Source organism: Gossypium hirsutum, chromosome A09 (genome assembly GCF_007990345.1).
Source record: "Gossypium hirsutum isolate 1008001.06 chromosome A09, Gossypium_hirsutum_v2.1, whole genome shotgun sequence".
Classification (NCBI taxonomy): domain Eukaryota; kingdom Viridiplantae; phylum Streptophyta; class Magnoliopsida; order Malvales; family Malvaceae; genus Gossypium; species Gossypium hirsutum.
Genome location: NC_053432.1, coordinates 80,400,255 through 80,411,520, shown reverse-complemented (window position 1 = coordinate 80,411,520; position 11,266 = coordinate 80,400,255). Strand labels below are relative to the sequence as shown.

General features: G+C 38.9%; 1 non-coding gene and 1 pseudogene across 1 annotated transcript; both read left to right on the top strand.

Annotated features, from left to right (window-relative positions):
- The first annotated feature begins 6,410 nt into the window (after positions 1–6,410).
- On the top strand, positions 6,411–8,966 carry LOC107935204 (transcription factor MYC2-like; annotated as a pseudogene).
- A 1,776-nt stretch (positions 8,967–10,742) lies between these two features.
- TRNAM-CAU (transfer RNA methionine (anticodon CAU)) lies at positions 10,743–10,829 on the top strand. Its single transcript is given in 2 exon segments — positions 10,743–10,780; positions 10,794–10,829. It is a non-coding gene; the product is annotated as a tRNA-Met (tRNA).
- Positions 10,830–11,266: the final 437 nt, after the last annotated feature.

Below are 11,266 nucleotides of genomic sequence, written 5' to 3'. Positions count from 1 at the left end.
CATGTGGGGTATGGATGTTATTGGGCCAATATCACCAAAGGCTTCTAATGGGCATCGCTTCATCTTCGTAGTAATTGATTACTTTACCAAGTGGGTGGAGGCTGCTTCATATGCAAATGTCACGAAAGCAGTAGTCAGCAAATTCTTGAAGAAGGAGATTATTTGTCGATATGGAATGCCTGAGAGGATCATATCTGACAATGCGATGAACTTGAATAATAGCACAATAGCTGAAGTTTGTAGCAAATTTAAAATTAAGCATCATAACTCATCGCCGTATCGTCCCAAAATGAATGGTGCAGTGGAGGCGGCCAATAAAAACATTAAAAGGATTGTGGGGAAAATGACTGAAACCTACAAGGATTGGCATGAGAAATTATCATTTGCTCTCCTTGCCTATCGAACATCTGTTAGAACTTCTACTGGGGCAACGCCTTTTTCTCTGGTTTATGGAATGGAAGCAGTATTACCCATTGAAGTTGAAATCCCTTCTCTACGGGTGTTATCTGAGCTACAGTTGGATGAAGCCGATTGGATCCAATCTCGGTACGATCAGTTGAACCTAATAGAGGAAAAGAGGCTAAGGGCTATTCACCATGGGCAAATGTACCAGAAACGAATGATGCGAGCCTATAATAAAAAGGTTCGCCCCCGAGAATTTCGTGAAGGGGACTTGGTACTAAAAAAGATTCTTCCTATGCAAAAGGATTTTAGAGGAAAATGGATGCCAAATTGGGAAGGCCCTTATGTTGTAAAGAAGGCATTTTCCGGTGGAGCTTTGATCCTATGCGAGATGGATGGCAAAAGTTTACCAAATCCTGTAAACGCAGACTCCGTCAAGAAATACTTCACTTGAAAGAAAGGGGAACCAAAGTGAAACCCGAGAAGGGCGCTTTGCTTCCTAAAAAAAAAAAAAAAAAAAAAAGACTTTGGAGAGGCTAAGGTGAAAACCCGTAAAGGGCACTTTGAGACCAAGGAGGGCTTGAGTCGAAAACCCGAAAAGGGCGACTCAAGTATTGGGGCAGGATTGGAACATCAGGACTTGAGCGGATCAAATTTTGATCGGGGGGGATATGATGATCTTCCTTTACTTGAACCAACAAGAAAGGATATGCAACGTCTTGAAGCATTGACAGAGTATTGCAGATCTCCTGAACACCTGTCAAACTCAGAAGGGTCTTCGGAAAGTTTGTACAGAGAAACTCAATCTGCGATAACTGGGGCACCTAGTTCTTATGTGTATTCTTGAAAATACATTCTTTCTTCCTTTCTTTTGTAAAAATACACATTCTCAATACACTTCTTTGCTACTTTCTTCCGCCATCTTTGATGTTTTATTTGGGTTATGATCAGAACCAACTTTATTCTTTATCCATTGTTATGACCTTTTTGCAAACATGTTGCATTGGAATAATGATTAATGGGCTAATAAAACGTTCACAAAGGAAGTTTTGCATATTACTCTGAAAAGTTCTAAATAATATAGGAACCTGAAATAGGACTATTGTTTAGAACACGCCAATTTTAAAGGTTGGAAATATCTAAAAGGGAAGAGTCTAAGTTAAAGACTATCTTTTCAGATTTTGTTGTCTAAACATTGATTGAACAAAATGACAAGATGTCGTGTTGGTGGCAAAGCTTCAATGAACCAAAAAAACGATGTTTACCAGACAAGAACAAAAGGTCTTCTATGAGAAGAAAATTTTGCATTTGTGCATGAGCATTTGGTATGACACCTTGGGGATGAGGTAAAGGACCAAAGAGTTTCACATTCAATGTCATTGAATTGCGATAGGAGAAGATTGAGAAAAGCCATACCTTTCCACCCTTGGGTTACAATGGGAGATTGATGGTACAAATTTTATGTCCCAGTGGATTGAACTTTGACGCGCACAGTGGGGGGCAATCAAATTAAGTGTTTCTTTGGATATGCTAACCGAGCAAGAAGGCGGTGTAGCGCGTCAGTGATAAAGCCTTAATAAGCTTTTGTGTGATGATAACCTAAGCATTAAGGAATCGTTTTCATGACATTTTGCATGTCATCCATACACATCTAGTTAGGAGCATTTGTTTCATTTTGATAATGTCATCTTAATCATTAAGCATAATTAGGTTCATTATAAAAGGTCTTACTCCCCTGAGGATACGGTGGAACGGACCAAAGAATTGCAGATCTTATCTCCCTGAGATTACAGCGGAGCAGATTGAATATAGTAATCCTATCTCCCTGAAGTTACAGTGGAGCGGATTAAAGGATCTTATCTCTCTGAAGTTACGGTAGAGCAGATCGCACCAGGTCTTATTTCCCTGAGATTACAGTGGAACAGACTAAAAATTTCAGATCTTATCTCCCTGAGGTTACAGTGGAGCAGATCGAGGCCAGAAATCTTATCTCCCTGAGATTACAGCGGAGCAGATTGAAGACACTATCCTATCTCCCTGAAGTTACAGTGGAGCGGATTAAAATAAAGGATCTTATCTCCCTGAAGTTACAGTAGAGTAGATCGCATCCAGTCTTATCTCCCTGAAGTTGCAGTGGAGTAGACGAAAGAAATCAATCCTATCTCCCTGAAGTTGCAGAGGAGCGGGTTAAAACCATAGATCTTATCTCTCTGAAGTTGCAGTAAAGCAGGTTGAAGTCACGAATCTTATCCCCCTAAAGTTGTAGTGGGGCGGGTTGAAGATATGAGTCCGATCTCCCTGAGGTTGCAGTGGAGCGGGTCAAAATGATGGACCTTACCCCCTGGAGGTACAGCAGAATGGATTGAAGCAACAAGACACAGCGGACTAGAGTGAAGCTGCTAGAAGAAAAGCACCACGACGAGTCCAAAACAGGCGACCGGGCAAAATTGGCCTTTCTTGGTCTTTGCTCTATTCTCGTTACACGACAATGAGCAAAGAGGGGCAGTTGTTGCAGGCCCATTTACCCGGTGGCCCGCTACCCAAAACCAACCCAAATAAAACACCCAAGGCCCACCTAAACCTAAACCACCAGCCTAAAACGAGCCCAATTCCCCCTAAAAAACCCAGCTAGGGTTTCAGAAAAACGAAACCCTAGCCAAACCTAGCGCCGCATCCCCCCTCTGCCGTCTGCCATGTCCCATCGCCACCCACCGTGCCTAGCCTCATCAACACCTGCAAAATGGCAGAGAAAGTCGGAGCACACAATAGATAATGCAAAGAACACAACTAAAATACAATGTAAAGGGGATATAAAAGAAAAGCAATATCTTTGTAAATAGGGGGGACACTGCATTTTCGAATTGGAAAAAAAAGAAAAACAGATCAAAAAGGTTGACTCCCGTTTTTCTCTGTTCTTGTTTCTCATTCACTTTAATCTTCATTTATTGCTTTTTTTCTCCGCAATTGTTCAATAAAACAAACGGAACTCAAAGGGAAAGGAAGTACCTTTTGCTTCGATGGGCTAGCGTCGGAGCCCCACCCTTGCCGCCGTAGGAGTTGGGCCGAAAGAGGCGAGTCACCCCTTTTCCCTTTGATACCGCGGTTGAGAAGGCTTAGCCTTCAGGGACGCCGCAAGGAGAGAGACCGTTCTCGCGCGACTCCGGCCACTGGCCATGGAGGCGGAGATGGAGGTCTAAGCCTAAAGGCCGAGGGAGGCGCAGAAAGGGAGAGCGTCGGGCTCTCTGTTTTGTTATTGTTTTTTTTTCTTTTTTTGAAAGTGAATGGGTGGCTGCCGGATTAGGGTTCCTTTGACCCTTATGTGATGTGTGAAACGACGCCGTTTGGAGTCTGATCAGTGGCTCCAAAACGGCGCCGTATTGAGCATGACCCGCGTGTTGACCCGTCAGGCCCCAAGGATCCGCGTGCTTAGGCCTGAGGGGATATTTGCGAAATAAGCCCCTCCGCCTTTATGGCGTTTTCAATGCAATTTTTTTATTATTCGCAATTTCGGTCTTAAAATTTCCTTTTGTTTTATTTTAATCCCCAGACCATGTATGTGCACTTCCTTGGAACGGCGCCGTTTGGTTGGTGCGGGATATTTCCCCAGTTAATCCTTAGCTTCTTTCGCGCCTTTGAAATTAGTCCCTACGTTTGGTTTACTTTTTTAATTTATCCTGTCAATTTAGTTTAAGTTGTATTTTAATCCTTCTTCTTTATTTTTGGTTATTTTGTCATTTGAATGTGATATTTTATTATTGTCTTCTTACTTTAAATCTTACTATATATATATACATATATATGTCTAATATTTAATAATATATATACATGATTATATTATCTATTTTTATAATTTATGTATGTATTTATATATACATTTTAAGTATTTATATTTATATGCCTATATTTTTACCATCCGTATCTATATACATACGTTCGTACATCTCATGTTTCATATATGTTTATATATACATGTTCTCGTTATTATTTTACAATTTCAAGCATGTATGTATATGTGAATAAATTTTTATAATATATGTATGTACATACTTTTTTTAATTTGTATAAGTATATGTATATGCACATTGTTCTATCTTAAAATTTTCATATTTATGTACATATACACGTTCTTGTAATGTACATACTTTTATTATATATTCTTATGTTTTATAATCTACTCATGTATATGTAAATACTCACATTTTCATATTCTATAACACATATATATTTTATATTTTTATAGTTATATACATTTTCTTCGTTTATTTCTTCATTTACATTTTCATTATTTAGAATGAATGTTTTAATATGCTTATAATTGTGTATTATATTAGTTCGTCTCTGTATTTATTTTCACCCAGTAGCCTTTGTTTGTATTATTTTGCTTATATCATCATCATTTCCATTACACTAAATTTTTTATTTAGATTTCAAAAAAGAAATTTTAAAAATAAGTAATATTCGGTATTTTGGATCTTCGAGAGAATCGAGCGCTAACGTACTGGATTCCGACTTTCTTCGTTGAATTTAAATAATTGGGATTACTCTTTTTTAAAATGATAAAAAGCTCGTTATCGAGAATTCAATATGTTGTGTCCTAACGCATTGGATGTGACATGTTGTTTCCTCGAGACGAGGATTTTTCGAAATAAATACCATATTCAATGTTTAATATTTTGGAAAAATTGTGCCCTAACGTATTGGGTTGCGATTTCTTCATTTGATTTAAACAACTGAATATTCTTTTAAACTTTATTACACGAATCTTTTCAAACTTAAGTTTTAAATGATCTCGGAAATAAAAAAGATCGTGTCTTAACTCACTGGACATGATCCCCTTTTTAATCCAAGATAATTAAATATCTTAAATAAGTAAATTTTGACATTCATTCGCATATCGGGAATTCGAGACATTGTGTCCTAACTTACTGGATATGATGCTTTCTTTCTCGATTAACGTGGAACGTGCCCCTCTTTTCCCAAAATTTTCAACACTTTAATACAAGGATCGTATTTTTAAAATTCTTTTAAATTCTCAATTTTCGACATTAAGACATTAAGTAATCAACTAGGTACCAATTTTGGGCGTATCGAGGGTGCTAATCCTTCCTCGTGCGTAACCGACTCCCGAACCCGTTTTCTAAATTTCGTGGACCAAAACCGTTGTTTTAATAAAAATCAAACCGTTTATTATAACAACCATTTTCGAGGTAATCCAATCACACCTCATAAAAAAGGGATTGGTGGCGACTCCCATTTTTGTTTTCATTTTCCAAAACCCAAGTCGACCCCGTTTTTCATCAAAAAAAGGTGTCAACAAAATGTATGAGTGGCTGATTCATGGGAGGAAAAGAGGAAGAACCTTCGATTGCGTCACGGATATTGTTTCTGGATAACTTTATGTAAGGAAGGTAGAAAGTAGATTTATGAGCATAGCAGGAAGACATATAATAGGGAGCCGCCAGTGTAGGCATGCAAAACAATAAAAACATCTATTACAGAAAAATATGGGGATCTGTTTGACAATTTCTTCATAATATGTACCCATTCCTGTTTTACTTCCATTATCATAGCCAACGAACTCGCTGTTAATACAACTAACAACACCCACTCATGCACTTTCTTTTGCATTTCCCAATACTAAATAAATATTTTTTCTAAATATATAAAGCAAAAATTTAGAAGAAAATGGGGATATTTATTTTGACAAATTTGATAATATCTATCCTTCAAAGGTCAAATTTATAAGAAAGGTCCCTGCATGTGATTAATTTTTTAAAACATGTAAAGTATATATATATATTTACAAGGAGATTATAATAGAGAGGCTAAATCATCCAAAACCCAAAAGTACAAGGAGCTTATAAAAAAATTTACCACAGTGGGAGCTTAGCTTCTAATCCGTACAGTAAAGTGAAACAAAGAGAATGCAGACACGTTTCACGCACGTGCTCGAACGAAGGCTATAGGCTATCTATGAGACACAGCTACGCCGGAATTTATCACCCAGTACTCGGGCCTTCGTAGAAACCGCCTTTATTTTTTTTATTATTGGGTTGTCCAGTCTCCAATTCCTCTATTTCCCCCAACCACCCTTAGTGAAAGTAAAAATAATCAGCCCAAATATTAAATAAAATCGCAAAGAAAAATCTAAATCTAAATCTAAATCCCCCCATTGCCATCCTCTATTCCTCGTAACCAAATCTGCCCACTTTATATGGAATGAAGGACCATAGGTTAGCACCGACGATGAATCTATGGACGGACGATAACGCCCCGGTTATGGAAGCTTTTATGAGCTCCGATCTTTCGTCTTTGTGGCCGCCGCCGCTATCCTCTGCCTCCACTTCCACTCCAGCTGCTTCTGCTGCCGGTGGTGGTGGTGGTGGTGGTGGGGGCACGACCTCTCCATTTCTTTCCTCGCCCAATCTCAGCCTTCCGTTTCTCTCCTCAATCAAGAAACTCTTCAACAGCGTCTCCAGGCGCTGATCGAAGGAGGCCGTGATTGTTGGACTTACGCCATTTTTTGGCAGTCCTCGTACGATTACTCGGGCGCTACTGTGCTTGGCTGGGGCGACGGGTATTACAAAGGCGAAGAAGATAAAGGGAAAGGGAAGTCCAAAGCTTATTCGTCTTCAGTTGCGGAACAAGAGCACCGTAAAAAAGTGCTCAGGGAACTTAATTCTTTGATTTCTGGCTCAACAGCCACCGCCGACGACGCTGTCGACGAAGAAGTCACCGACACCGAGTGGTTCTTTTTAGTATCCATGACGCAATCTTTCGTCACCGGCAGCGGGCTCCCGGGGCAGGCGCTTTACAATTCCAGTCCGGTTTGGGTTGCCGGTTCGGACCGATTAGCCAGCTCGATGTGCGAGAGAGCCAGGCAAGGGCAGCTTTTCGGTTTGCAGACGATCGTTTGTATACCGTCGGCGAATGGCGTTGTCGAATTGGGGTCAACGGAACTTATCACGCAAAGCTCAGATCTGATGAATAAGGTTCGGATTTTGTTTAATTTCAATAATGGGATTGAAGCTGGTTCTTGGTCTGTGAGTAATAACACAGCTGATCAAGGCGAAAATGATCCGTCTTCGCTTTGGATTAGTGAACCAAATAATGGAGTCGAACCCAAGGATAACAATAACAACGGCAATCACAATCCGTCGATTCAGGATCCAAGTACGAGCAGTTTAACTGAGAATCCAAGTTCTATTCATGGTGGAAATCAGCAGCAGCAGCCGCAGGGACAGAGTTTCCGCTTGAATTTCTCCAATTATGGCTTTGATGGGAATAGCAGTGTGAAGAATGGAAAATTTTCTGCTCATTTGTTGAAACCAGAATCCGGGGAGATATTGAACTTTGGTGAGAGTAAGAAAAGTGGGAATGGGAATTTGTTTTCAGCCAATTCTCAGTTAGTGGTGGAGGAGAATAAGAAGAAAAGGTCGCCTACTTCGAGAGGGAGTAATGAAGATGGAATGATTTCGTTCACTTCTGGCGCAGTTTTGCCTTGTTCGGGTGTGGCCAAACCCGGTGGCTGTGCTAGGGATTCGGACAACTCTGATATCGAAGCTTCCATCGTGAAGGAAGCTGATAGTAGCAGAGTTGTGGAGCCTGAAAAGAGGCCTCGGAAACGAGGGAGAAAACCAGCAAACGGAAGAGAAGAGCCTCTGAACCACGTAGAAGCAGAGCGGCAAAGAAGAGAGAAGCTTAACCAGAAGTTTTATGCGCTGCGTGCCGTAGTTCCTAACGTATCAAAGATGGATAAAGCATCGCTCCTTGGTGATGCTATTTCGTATATTAACGAGCTTAGGACAAAGGTGCAGGATGCAGATTCAGAGAAAGAGGAGTTGCTGAAACAATTAGATGAGATGAAGAAACAATTGGCAAGTAAAGAATCTTGTTCGATGGCACCACCACCGCCTGATCAAGACCGCAACATGTCGAACAAATTGATTGAATTAGATATCGATGTCAAGATCATAGGATTGGATGCAATGATTCGAATCCAATGCAGTAAAAAGAACCATCCAGCTGCAAGGTTGATGACTGCCTTGAAGGAGTTAGACCTTGATGTGCATCACGCTAGTGTGTCAGTAGTAAACGACTTGATGATCCAGCAAGCAAGCATGAAGATGGGGAGCCGGTTTTACACACAGGAGCAGCTCAGAATAGCTCTAGCATCCAAAGTTGGAGATGCAAGATAAGAGAGTGATGAGCAGAGCTTGACCTGTGTAAGCAATTGGGATCATTAGAGCTTGAACAAAAATGATAAAATAGAACCAGAGTTTCATTGTTTAAACTGGCAGCAGGTCTCTGGGACATTTTATGGCTCCCGGTAGCACAAGCTCTGTAAAATATTGTTCCATTTTGCTCCTATTATTAGTGTTTAGTGTAGGTATTAGTCTCTTAGTGGTGATTTGAATCAAGGAGGGTTGATTTCCCCCATTAATTCATCACTGAAAACTGCCTTTTTGGTGTTAAATCTTGTAGTTGTATGCCTTCACTCTTCAATGTATATTTGTTTCATTGGGACAAGTTTTACTGGACCTGAAGCATGCATGTTTTTGTAACCTTTTGTTGCTTGCTTCACCTGTCTTGCCTTTTCTTGCATTTTCATGGCAATTGTTGCTCTTTTTATTGGGACAAACTGCTTCCCTGTTTTTGCCATATGTTGGGCCTTATATGGTTTCCATGCTAATACTGCACAGACAATTTGCATTTATCTTTTGAAAGGATTGCATCTCAAAATCTGCCTTTCTGCAAATGTGAGTTTAGATGTAGCAGGCACCAACATCTTTGGATAATTTTTAGAAGCTCAAAAGCTAATAACAAATAACAACAAAAAGTAAAAATAAAAATACAATGCTTCTTCCTTTATTCAAATACAAATTTGGGGGGTTAAATAATGAACCAGTGATTTAATGAATAGAAACAAAAAAGAAATAAATGAACGATCAGATTACGTAGCCAAGCCATGCACTCCGTATAGTCTCCTTTTCATTGGTTTCATAAGTACATCAAAATCAATGTACACTCATCTCTTTTCCCGTCTGTTGAACCCTTTGTCCCCTCAAATCCTCAAAGCTCCAATCCCTCCTCATGCCCGAGCTCCTCACCAACCTTGGCTGAGCGCCGACGTTAGCTTCAAACCCCATCGTGCCGTAAGTTGTAGCAATCGTATTAAACCGGATAGGACCCTTCTTTATCTTCTTGGAAGGAATCCCCGAAGTGCTGCTGGTGCTGCTTGGCTCCTTACCCTTTTGTTCATAACCTTGAGGGCTCATATTCCCTGACCAACTTCTATTTAACCCTACACAACAAGACTTACTGATGCCCGTTTCTTTACCAAAATCAATATCATCGTTTGAATTTGTTCTTTGCAGGACAGGGCAGGTACAACAATTTAGACTCATGGCTTTTGTTGTTTTTTCTCACTTGTTTGATGATCAAAAGAAGCACGTCAAAAGGAATTGAGGGGTTGAAAAGAGATGTTTTCTATTGCAGTTCTAAGGGTCTCTTTTTTTTTTTTTTTGTGAGGAGGTGATTGGAAACAACAAAAACAAAAGAAGCTTAACTTATAGTTTAAAAGGATATTGGTATTAATTTAGTATCATCCTTTTTTTCTTTCTGGTTTGGGGATTTATGTTTATGTTCCCCGCGAACACAGGTACACCAATTCTAAGTATGGTAATAACAAAAGTTTCGAGTCTACAAACGATTCATTAATGACCAAAAAATCAATGTGTGTAATCACTGATACGACTATTTCCTGTCATTTAGGTAAAGCTAGCATGATTAATTTAGCATTCAACCATCACTTGTTTATTTTGTGATATAAATAGAAATGATGTGATGTTAACCACCAATCATAGTGCCATTCTAACTTCAATAATCCATCAAGTTTAGGTTCTTTTTCATCACCCATCTGCCTTGTACAACTTCCACTTTATTTACTTTTGACAAAAGTCAAAGCTTGGATCTTGTTTCAATGGATAATATTAATATACTGCACGTGTAACAAATCAAGGATGAGTGTGGCATCAACACTTTGTCTGAACAACTAAGTTTTGAAGTAACATCACAGTAAACCCATCTAAAGGCAGTTAACAAAAATTAATCCTACGAATCAAAACAAAGCGTAAAAAAGAATATAAAATTTTCGATGTTGCTCAAGGGTGTCTGAGGATCTAAAAGTACTAATTTCAGGGTCTTAATGAAAGGATTATCCTTTAAGCTAGAAATTTCAAGGAAACGAGCATTATTCTTACAGCATTCATAATCAAAATGCAGATTTCATAGCTTTCTGACAAGAACAAGCTCACTATAAGAACAACGGTTAACAAAAAGGGGTGGTGGCGCAGTTGGCTAGCGCGTAGGTCTCATAGCTACGTTGAGTGATCCTGAGGTCGAGAGTTCGAGCCTCTCTCACCCCATTTTATTTTGAACTTTTTAACTTGGATTGTTAAATTCATTATTATTAATGGCTGATGTAATATTTATGGATTTAGGGATTTAGTCCTTATATTTTAATTTGGTCATTTTTAATATTTATATTTTTTAAACATTAGAATTTCACTCATCATCACTTGATAATTAGTAATTTCATTAAGTTAAAGTTCCGCTATTTTCAAAATTTGATGCGGTAAACATATGATGTGTAATGTCAATTCAAATTGTTATTTCCACATATTATTTTCTAAAAATTCAGTTAATAAATTAACGATTATCATTTGTATTAAGGCTGAAAGTTTAAAAGTATAGAAAATTAGAATGATCCAATAGGAGAATATGGACAAATTCTACAATTGTGTGCGTAATACATGACTAGTAACTAAATTTAATTGAACAAATTTAACTATTACTATTTGGG